The 10,694-nt window shown below is 35.3% G+C and overlaps 1 pseudogene; it reads left to right on the forward strand.

Annotated features, from left to right (window-relative positions):
* The first annotated feature begins 5,282 nt into the window (after window positions 1-5,282).
* On the forward strand, window positions 5,283-8,960 carry LOC111395938 (annotated as a pseudogene).
* Window positions 8,961-10,694: the final 1,734 nt, after the last annotated feature.

Raw genomic sequence — 10,694 nt, forward strand, 5'->3', positions numbered from 1 at the left:
TCAGTTTTGACAACATAAACTGAATGGCTTTCCTTGGCCAACTCTAAATCTCTGGAGATCCATTTAACGTCGGCCACCAAGGAAGCCTCCCTTGTAGCAAAGACCTTAGTGTCCCTGCTCATCTTTTTGGACTTTTTCTTCTCATTCTCAACTATTTTTGAAGATTTTCACACCTCTTCTCCAAAGAATTGGCTTTCTTCTCCAATTTGTCTACTTACAAAACATAAACATCATACTTTATCTACTAGTCATGATGAAGTGTAGTCAAGAAAGATGAGCATTCATCAAGTTTCTAGTTTGCTGTGGGGGTTAGCCCTTCTGCAAACTTCTCCCAAGAGGAATTAAAATACAAATAAGAGAATTTAGTCGCCCTAGAAACAAAGGGGGCAAGTGTTGATGCGATAGAAGAATAAAACTTAGGATCTATGATCAGCTTAAGCCTGCCTAGCATTGTTATCGTTCCTTTAGAAGAGTCTCTAGCAAGGACCGACAATGAAGGTGATCCAAACTCCAAGTGCGAAGACCCTTGAGTTAAAGTAGCAATAGTAAAATGCAAATCGCTAGCCCCTTGAGAGGGCGGAGTTCACCTAGTCACACCTTTGCCCTCGCATGGAGATATATTCTTAGCATCCCTAGAACTCTCAGAGGCAAGGCCAAACCTTTAGGTGCAGGCAAAATTTTCTGATGCTTGTAGACGAGATTAAAATCAACCCTCATAGTAGTGTACAAATAAATGAAATAGTGTAAGGAAACCTAAAAAACGAAACACCAATAAAGTTAGAATTAACACTTTCTTTATTCAATGTAACATTGACAAATAATAGCAAACTATAAAAATGATAAAAAGGGCACTCTAAGCCCTACATCCATCTATTGTTTATGAGAGACTGTACAGCCTTGGGAGGAAAAGTCTGTAATTTATTATTATTTAGAACACAATAATTCTATATCATTAGAGATGATAAATCAACTCCAGATCTCACTTACATTCCTCTCGCTACGACAAGTAAAACTATGAGGCTTCATAGACCTCTCCAACATTGCTACTGGACTTTTCAAAAGTGCGCATACTTCGGTACACACTTCGACCCTAAGTTAGGATTCCAAGTTAACTTTGGAATAGAAAGAAATAATATTAGCGTGGCATAACTTTCCAAGTACATTGAACATCTTCAAAGAAAAAATAGCACTGGAAGAGGTATCCACAAATCTAGACCTTACAGCTTCAAAGCCAAGGAATGTGTTCTGAATCACTTCTTAAAAAAGTAAAGAAAAACAAGGTGTAAAAGAAAGATAAAATAGAAGTACGTACCTAAATCAAAAGTCTTGAATGATAGTAAAAGAAAGCAGAGTCACGAATGAGCAAGAATATCACTGTAAAAATGAGATAAAGCAGAAAAATGCTGAAAGTGGTAAAGATGCAAAAAGTAAAGGCATATTTGAAAGTTTGGATGAGAGACGTGAACCATCGATTAGGCAGTGATAGATCTTGACCGTTCGAATTCTTCCTATAAGCATAGTCATTGATATCAACAAAGACAAGTTCGATAAGTTTTCAAGATCGCAAAAACTACAAAAAGTAACTATTTGTAGAATCTCAAAATATAATCGGCAAAATTTGCCAACTGATAGTGAATCACAAGGCAATACATAAAAAAAACAAAGGCATAAATCTAGCATTGTTGGTTGAAGCTTCCACAACCACATGGGAAGTCTTGTTGTTCAATTTTTCTAAGTCAATGATTTTTGCTAAAAATAACGAAAGAGAGGGAATTCGAACCCCTGACCCCTTATTAAGATTGTTGGGGACTTGACCATCATCGCATTCCTTGACATCTGACCACCAAGTGTAAAAATTTATATCTTCAAGTTTAGTGGTTTTAATGCAAATAAAATGATTCAAATTTCGAACCTTCGACCTTCCTTTGAATTAAGAATAATATACAGCGCTCGGTTAACAAGTGCCGCAAAAACAATATATATTCACATGTAGCATAAATAATTCTTATATTTAATTTTAAGTATTTGTGATCAACAATCAACCGATGACTGTTTGTTCTCACTTCGAATCCTAGATTCGCCTTTGAGTGTATGGTTCTGACATCAGGATTATGCAAGAGATCATTATAGTGATTTGGGCATAATTTTTCTAGTTGGAAATCAACTGGAAGCTGAAAGAGAAGTCACAGTACTGTGTCTCGATAATTCTACATTGCACTATCCTAGGTTCCTACTAAAAGTGGCTAGTCACCTCAACATTCCAATTTAGGCAAGAATTTCTAGGTCATCCATCTATAACTCAATTCAATGCAAAAACGCCTTTACAGTCTAACGACACCAAGTGTGATGATATATATTATATTAACAATACTAGTGCTATGCCTCCACCTTGTGCGGTGTCCTAGTCACCTCCATGTGGACAAGTCCAAACGCCTGAGCCCCGAATGCAGCCTAGGCTGAAGGTTAGGAGTAGGATCTAGGACTAGTCGAGCCAGAAGCTTAGGCCAACATGCCTAAGATCTAGGACTAGCTGTGCAAGCCAGTCGCATGAGGATAGCCTAGGCTAACATGCCTAAGATCAAGGACCTAGGGTGGCCTGGTCCAAATGGGTCACCTATGAATCAAGTATTTGAAGCTAGATGTCTAAGTTCCTAACCCAAGGCCGGATGCCCTGGCACTCAAAGAACCCCATGGGGTCTGAAGAGGAAACGTGCAAGCTGACTAACATAGGTCAATGCATTTGAGGAAGAGAGACAAACACACAGGTGATTGAAGGGGATCGAGATGATAAGGTACTATGTTCGTTGAGGGGTCGTTACGAAATCCCACATTGGTTAAATAGAGGTAGATAATGAGCTTATAAGGAATTTTGTTACTCCCATCTAATGCATTAGCTTTGGGTGAGGTAAGGATACAATTTATTAGTATCCGTCAACAATATGTATGTCAATCTATGGTCACAATTAGGGCCGTGTTATTTGTAAACATAAAATAATTTGTATCGAGATGTTAAGTACATGGAAAACTTGCAAGCATAGTTATTAAAGCCGACCCGATAGTCGACCTGGAAAAATCATTGGGTCATCGGGTCAGTGGTTCAACCAGTGACTCGTTGGTTGAACCGATGGGTCATTGTTAAATTGTAATTTTAATTAATATATATTTTTGAAGTAAAAAGAAATCTATTTTGCTAAATCTAAATATGTATGTTTGACTCCTAATATATGACCAAAAATCACAAATTTCCCAAATGATCGAGGAAATGAAATATAACCTTGGAAGCCAAGGTTTGAACCATTCTCGGTTCAAACTGACCGATTCGATTTTCATAACTGTGAGTTATACTTTGTGAATGACGATTATTTTTTATTTTAAAGTTTATTATATTTCACAAAAATAATGAACATCTTCCAAATTTTTACGTACAATTGATATTATAAAATATTTTTAAGTTCTTCTATTAGCAATAGAAGTTTAGTGGAATGGTTGAAATTCTTGAAAATAAGTGATATATATTATAATATAAATCATTAAGACAACTACTAACTGTATCCCAGTGGTTCGTAACGAGTGTTTTTTGCTAAAGCTCAAGGGATCAATTCCCCATATCATCAAAATTGGGTCATTTATAGTAAATCGCCAAGTTAATTCAAACCGCTTTACCAGGTCTTTATTAAAAACGGCCGGTTCGTCCGGTCTTTGACCGATTTGAATGTTGAACAATCCCCTCATGAGACTCGGACGGGTTCAGTTCACCAGGTTTTTGGTCGGACCGGCCGGTCCGGTCCGGATTTAATAACTATGCTTGCAAGTTGCAAACTAACAATATTTTCAAATTTCTATGCCATCAGCCATCAGTTTTCAATTTTTAAAGTCAAACAATTTTCATATAGAATTAGAGTAATGTCATTTGTATAGATTGATTCACAGATTGATAATGAGGAATAAATAGAAAGATAAAAAAAAAAGGAAGGAATAGGAAATCAAATAATATAATCCACCATTTTATTTGTCAACACAAACGTGTATAAAGATGTCATGTACGAGGTACACTTGCTACCTAATAATATTTTTAAGTTTCTATGCCATCAACCATCAGTTTTCAATGTTTAAAGTCAAAATTTTCCATATAAAATAAGTGTTATGGACATCATTGATGTACCGATTGATAATGAGGATTGAGGGGGGGAAAGTAAAAATAAAAATGAAGTCAGTAGGGAGGGACAAAATGATCTGATCAAACCAGAACCAAACCTAACCATCAGTTCGATTCAATTCAAAAATTAATGATTTTGATTATTGGAGTTGAGAACAATTTGGTTCTGACTCGGTTCTAGTTCTAGAACTAAGAAACAAACTCAATAATAATAATAATAATAATAATAATTATTATTATTATTATTATTATTATTATTATTATTGAATCACAATTCACATAAAAAAAAATTCAAAATTCAATTGATAATCTGAACAAAAAGATCATGTACCTTCAATTTCTCATTTCTCAATGGGAAAACTAGAGACCCTAATTCATTTCTCATTTTACAATTTATGCACTTACTCTCACATGGAGACCAATAACTACTGCTTGTATGGATTTCTGAAATTGAAGCCTCATCATTAGATTTTTCTTCCTCAAATGTTCATTCTCTCTTTTCTTTTTCTCTATTAGTAATGAAACTAAAATCAAGCCAAACCAAACCGGAATCAAATGGTTAGGTTCTGATTTGGTTCCATACAAAAAAAAAAAAAAAAAAGAAAAAAAAAGAAAAAAGAAAAAAAGGGGCTTTGGTTCATAGTTGGGTTTTGGTTCTAAGAAAAAATGAAACCATGACCACCCCTAAAAGTCAGATAATACAATCCATATCATCACTATAAATATATCGATCTATAAACAATGATGTAGTATTACTCATAAAATAAAGGATTCTATTATGAAAAAAAAAAAAAAAAAAAAAAAAAAAAAAGAAAAAAAGGGGCTTTGGTTCATAGTTGGGTTTTGGTTCTAAGAAAAAATGAAACCATGACCACCCCTAAAAGTCAGATAATACAATCCATATCATCACTATAAATATATCGATCTATAAACAATGATGTAGTATTACTCATAAAATAAAGGATTCTATTATGTATGGAGGAATTCGTCCATCCAATGTTCTTTTGGTCAAACAATTTTTTTGTAGTGTTATTCTAATGCAAATGACACACAAAACTACTTCACTCTATTGTGCATGAACGGAATATGCTCTACGACGACCATTAAAACAGAATTTATATATATATACCTGTTGCTTGGCTCATAAGAGAGGGCATAACAAAATACCTGTTTATGCAGAATATGAATGCATGCAAAATGATGGGGCAAAACAAATGCAGCTTATTCCCTTCGTGCATTCTTCTTTTGGTTTCTATATTATTTTTCAACATGGAAAACATTGTTCTGGCAAATGAAGGTTCTAAAATCCAAGTAAGTAGTAGCGAATCTGATATGATGTATGTGTTCTATTTTACATTTTTTTTTTTTTTTTTAATATTTCCTTTGTCTAAGTACTACCCCTGAAACTGATCCCTGTGTTTAACATATATGCAGGTTTATATTGTTTATTTGGGAGAAAGAAAACACAACGACGTGGAGCTCATTACTTCTTCCCATCATGATATGCTTGCTTCTGTTCTTGGAAGGTTCTATTTGGATTTAGCTTATTGCTTTCTCGATTACTTGTTTTTTCACTCAACAATATATTCAACACTTCACCTGTTATGCCTCAATTACAGTAAACAAGCATCGGTCGACTCGATGATATACAGTTACAGACATGGCTTCTCTGGATTTGCAGCCAAACTGACAGAATCTCAAGCACAAAGTATTGCAGGTATTATTACGGATACTGAATTTCTTTTAAATGTGCACTTCATGGGAAATCATAGAACAAAATAACTCCTTACCATATTAGAAGCTTTTGTATATCAATGGAAATTCTGGCTCATATACTTTTTTCTATCAGTGAAATCTATTTTTGTTATGTCATCTGAAATTTCAAACCTCTTATTTATTGTAGAGTTACCGGGTGTGGTTCATGTCCTTCCTCATAGCTTTTACAAGGTGCAAACAACAAGGAGCTGGGATTACCTTGGTCTCTCTCCTTATTCTCAAACAAATCTTTTATATGATGCCAAAATGGGAGATGGCGTTATAATTGGTGTCCTTGACTCAGGTGCGTGACTGTGTGTTTCCTTCTTCATTTCTTCTTTCTTGCTCAAGTCAAGCAAATTTCTGATATCGTATCTCGACATGGATGGAAAGTAGGAATAAGGCCGGAATCCGAATCATTCAATGATAAAGGCTTGGGGCCAATTCCATCAAGGTGAAAGGGCTTCTGTCAGTCTGGACAGAAATTTGATCCAAAAAGACACTGCAACAAGAAATTGATAGGAGCTCGTTACTTCATAGATGGTTTTCTTGCTTCATATCGAGGAACATTCAATGCTGCAGAAAATAACGAACTTTTGTCTGCAAGAGATTCAGATGGACATGGAACACACTGTGCCAGCACAGCAGGTGGCTCTTTTGTAAATAATGTGTCTCGCAGTGGACTTGGCCTCGGTACAGTTCGGGGAGGGGCACCCAAAGCACGGGTGGCCATGTATAAAGTTGATTGGATGGGTAAGGCCTCATCTGCTGACATTCTAAAAGCCTTTGACGAAGCAATTGATGATGGTGTTAATGTATTATCAGTATCGTTGGGTATAGATTTGCCTCTGTACCCTGAAGTTGACAAGCGTGATATGTTTTACTATGGCTCATTCCACGCTGTTGCCAGTGGGATAATAATAGTTTGTGCTGGGGGAAATTCAGGGCCTACCGCGGGAACAGTGGTTAATGTGGCACCTTGGGTTATTTCTGTTGCAGCTAGTACTATGGATAGATCATTTCCCACAACCATCATGCTAGGAAACAATCAAAAGTTCGTGGTAAATTTTCTAGGATTTCTGAAAAAAAAAAAATTTTTAAATAAAAAATAGAGTTATCAACGTATTTCTTGCATTTTCATCTACTGATTCATTTTTATGATCTGCAGGGTCAGTCTATGTACGTAGGAAAGGACACTGGCTTTGTAGAATTGTTTTACAAAGATAGGGAGGATCTAGAATTCCCACGGTATACATCTTGGATTAGTTAAACCTATACCTGTCTGTCCAATTAAAACTCAAAAACATATTAGCTTTTAAGGTGTTTTATTTTACTATTTATTTTGAAGTTTTTGGGAGATAAGTTCACCTGCTATGACTTTTGTAGATATTGCGAACAAATTAGATCCAATGATACTTGGGTAACTGGGAAGATAGTGCTCTGCTTCACTTTAGTAGCAGGTGCGGACGATATAAGGGAAGCTCAGATTAATGTCCTCAAGGCTGGTGGCCGGGGGCTTATTGCAGCCAAACAAGACTTCGAAGACTTGTCTTCATATTATGATACTGCTCCGTGCATTCAAGTGACATTCGAAACCGGAACTCAGATACTAAATTACATTCGCTCCACGAGGTATATCATCATCTTCTACTTTAATTTTTCAGGGCCTTCTTGTAAACAAAATGCTTGTTAACAATGGTACAGTGACCCTAAGGTACGTTTGAAACCGACCAAAACTTACACTGGTAAATATGCCTCAACCAATGTGGTATCTTTCTCATCTCGTTGTCCTAATTCTCTTTCCTCAGCAGTACTAAAGGTATCAAAAAATCTCAAAACTTTCTGGATTACATGTATATTGGTTTGATGTCAAGTACTAATTAGAGCATGTTATTCAACTCATTCATACATGATATAGCCTGACATAGCAGCCCCAGGAGTTGACATATTAGCAGCATATATAACCTCTGAAGACAACATAAGGGGATATGACTTTTTAAGTGGTACGTCCATGGCGACACCTCATGTGGCAGGAATTGCTGCTTTGCTCAAGTCTATGCATCCCAATTGGTCTCCAGCTGCCATTAAGTCGGCACTCGTCACTACAGGTTGTTTCACAGACAATTATAACAACTGTTTCAGTGTAACATTTTTCTCTAATCTTTAATCATATATGTACATGTGCAGCATGGACAACAGATCCCTATTCTGGAGAGCCAATTTTTGCTGGGGGAGATACAAAAAAAATTGCTGATCCATTTGATTATGGAGGTGGAGTGACCAACCCAAATGGTGCAAGAAATCCTGGACTTGTATATGACATGGGAACCCAAGATTATATAAACTATCTCTGTGCCATGGGTTACAATGAGACTTCCATCGAACAGCTTGTGGGCAAAAACCCAGCGTGTGATGGTGGTGCCGCCAATCATTCTATTCTTGATATGAACCTTCCTTCCATCACAATTCCAAACCTCAAAGGTTCAGTCACCCTGAAAAGAACAGTTACAAATGTGGGAAATCCCAACTCCGAATATGAAGCAGTTATTGATCCTCCTCAAGGTACTGTTGTGGATGTAAATCCCAAGTATTTGCTGTTCAATCCTAAGCTGAGATCAATGGCTTATACTGTGACAATTTCTACATCTCATAAGATTACCACTGAATATTAATTCGGAAGCTTGACTTGGGCGGATGGAATGCACTCAGTAAGAATCCCCATATCAGTCAAAACTGAATTTCCAGATGTCTTTTCTCATTAAAATGAAGGAATATCAGAATTCAGATATAGACCTAAAGTTATGTGATCAGTGATCCTGCAGCATGAACCCTGCTCCCTGTCCCGGGTCAAGGACAGGGCGCCACATGGCGCCCTCCTATTGGACTGGCCGGCGCCCCTCCAATAGGGGGGCACCACGTGGTGCCCCTGTCTTTCTCCCTGTCCCTGACCCGGGATAGGGAGAATTATTCCTGCAGCATTTATGCTTATGATTATTGAATGTTGTACTCTTATTTAAGTAAACATAAATAAAATGCATCATTCTCATTATTATGTTGATTTGTTGGTGGAATTTTTTATCAGTCATTCATTTTGTCTCATTAATATTATCACGACATGCTAAATCTCCATTTTTGTCATTTCGTCTACCGTTAAAGACAATGCCTTATTTTATTAATCTCCCCAAAAATAATAATAATAATAAAATAAAAATACTGTGAATAATATACTTTCTTTAATTCTATCTAATTGTTATCCAGTACAATTTAATAAACATGATATTAGTAAATTAATTATTTTATATATATACACACAATTTGGAGCGGGACATTGCATGTGAGTTATTTTCTAAACAATCTAATGCACGTATATCTTCCTAGATATAACGTTTTTTTTTTTTTAACATTAATATATCACAATACTAATTTTATTGAGCGAAAGGAAACTTGACTATACTTTCTATGACACATCGTATCGAATACTAATAATGAACACTAAAATCCAAAAATAATTATGAAATTACTTTGGTAGAAATAGGAGGAGAATGAGTTCAAAAATCAATTATTAGAAATTGGTTTGGAGTGTAGAAATAGAATTAGGAGGGTCCAATTTGTAGATTTTAATGTGTCTTTTCAGAATGGTTCATCTTTTGACACAAATTCATTTGGACCATTAGATTGCACAATTTCAAATTGTGACATGATCTGACGATTTAAATCACACCCTACACAAAAGTTCATGACTATTCATCTGGACTCCTCTTTAAGTAGTCACATCCGATCAAAAATAACATTACTTTTCAACATGCACCATTTTCTTTCAAAAATTGTGTCTAGTTATCTCATCCATTTGAGACTGTTGGAAAAATAGACGTGACACATATTTATATATCTTATACATTGGTTTTCTTAATATATATAGCTGGTTTTTAATTTGCCAAATAGTGTGAAAAGTTTATAGGATAGGCACTAGTAAGTCTAGACTAACGGGATGCTAAGCATATTTTCGTCCAAAATATTTGAGTTGCTAGCTTTTTCGTGTTCCTTTATATAATATGATCTGATTCCGTGTAATACAAGTAATGCTAGATTTTATATCATCATAAATATTTTCAAATTTATTTAGTTGGAAAATATAAGGATATAACGAATTAAATTCGTCTTTCCTTATATTAGCCTTACACAATTCTAGAAATATTTTAGTCTATTTTATACTAATTCTTTTATCTTTTTTATTGCAGATTTATGTAAGAATTAATTCCTTATTTTGATGATTACTTTACCTAAAAAGTTAATGTCAAAAATCAGGAAAGGAATTAAGCATTGAAATGTTTGTTTCACCATCCATGTTCAACTAAGCTTAGGAGCAGCCTACTTCATGGAAACAGTTACGACATGATCCTTCATTGATAATTTCAAAGCCAACATTTTCTTCAAGCCTTTGAAGAATTCAAAAAATGAATTGTTGCTCAAACCGCAACCCCATATTTTGATCAAGCTACTTAGCATGAAGTTAAAAATGATGGTTCTTAATCCAAGTGGTGGTTGTGATCGAGTATAATAGGAAAGTGAAAATAAAGCAAAAAATTAGTGTGTGATTCTACTCATCAACTAATCAAAAGAAGAAGAAACAAAAGGGTGTTATTCTTAGTTCTTTCTATTGTGTTTTTTTGGTTAACTTTGCGAAATTATAAAAGTCGAGTACTATTGTATTTTTTTAATCAAAATTATTATTGGATTTTTTGACCCGTGGCATGGAGGATGCGGACGTTTCCATTCGAGGTTT

This window comes from Olea europaea, chromosome 1 (genome assembly GCF_002742605.1).
Source record: "Olea europaea var. sylvestris chromosome 1, O_europaea_v1, whole genome shotgun sequence".
NCBI lineage: Eukaryota > Viridiplantae > Streptophyta > Magnoliopsida > Lamiales > Oleaceae > Olea > Olea europaea.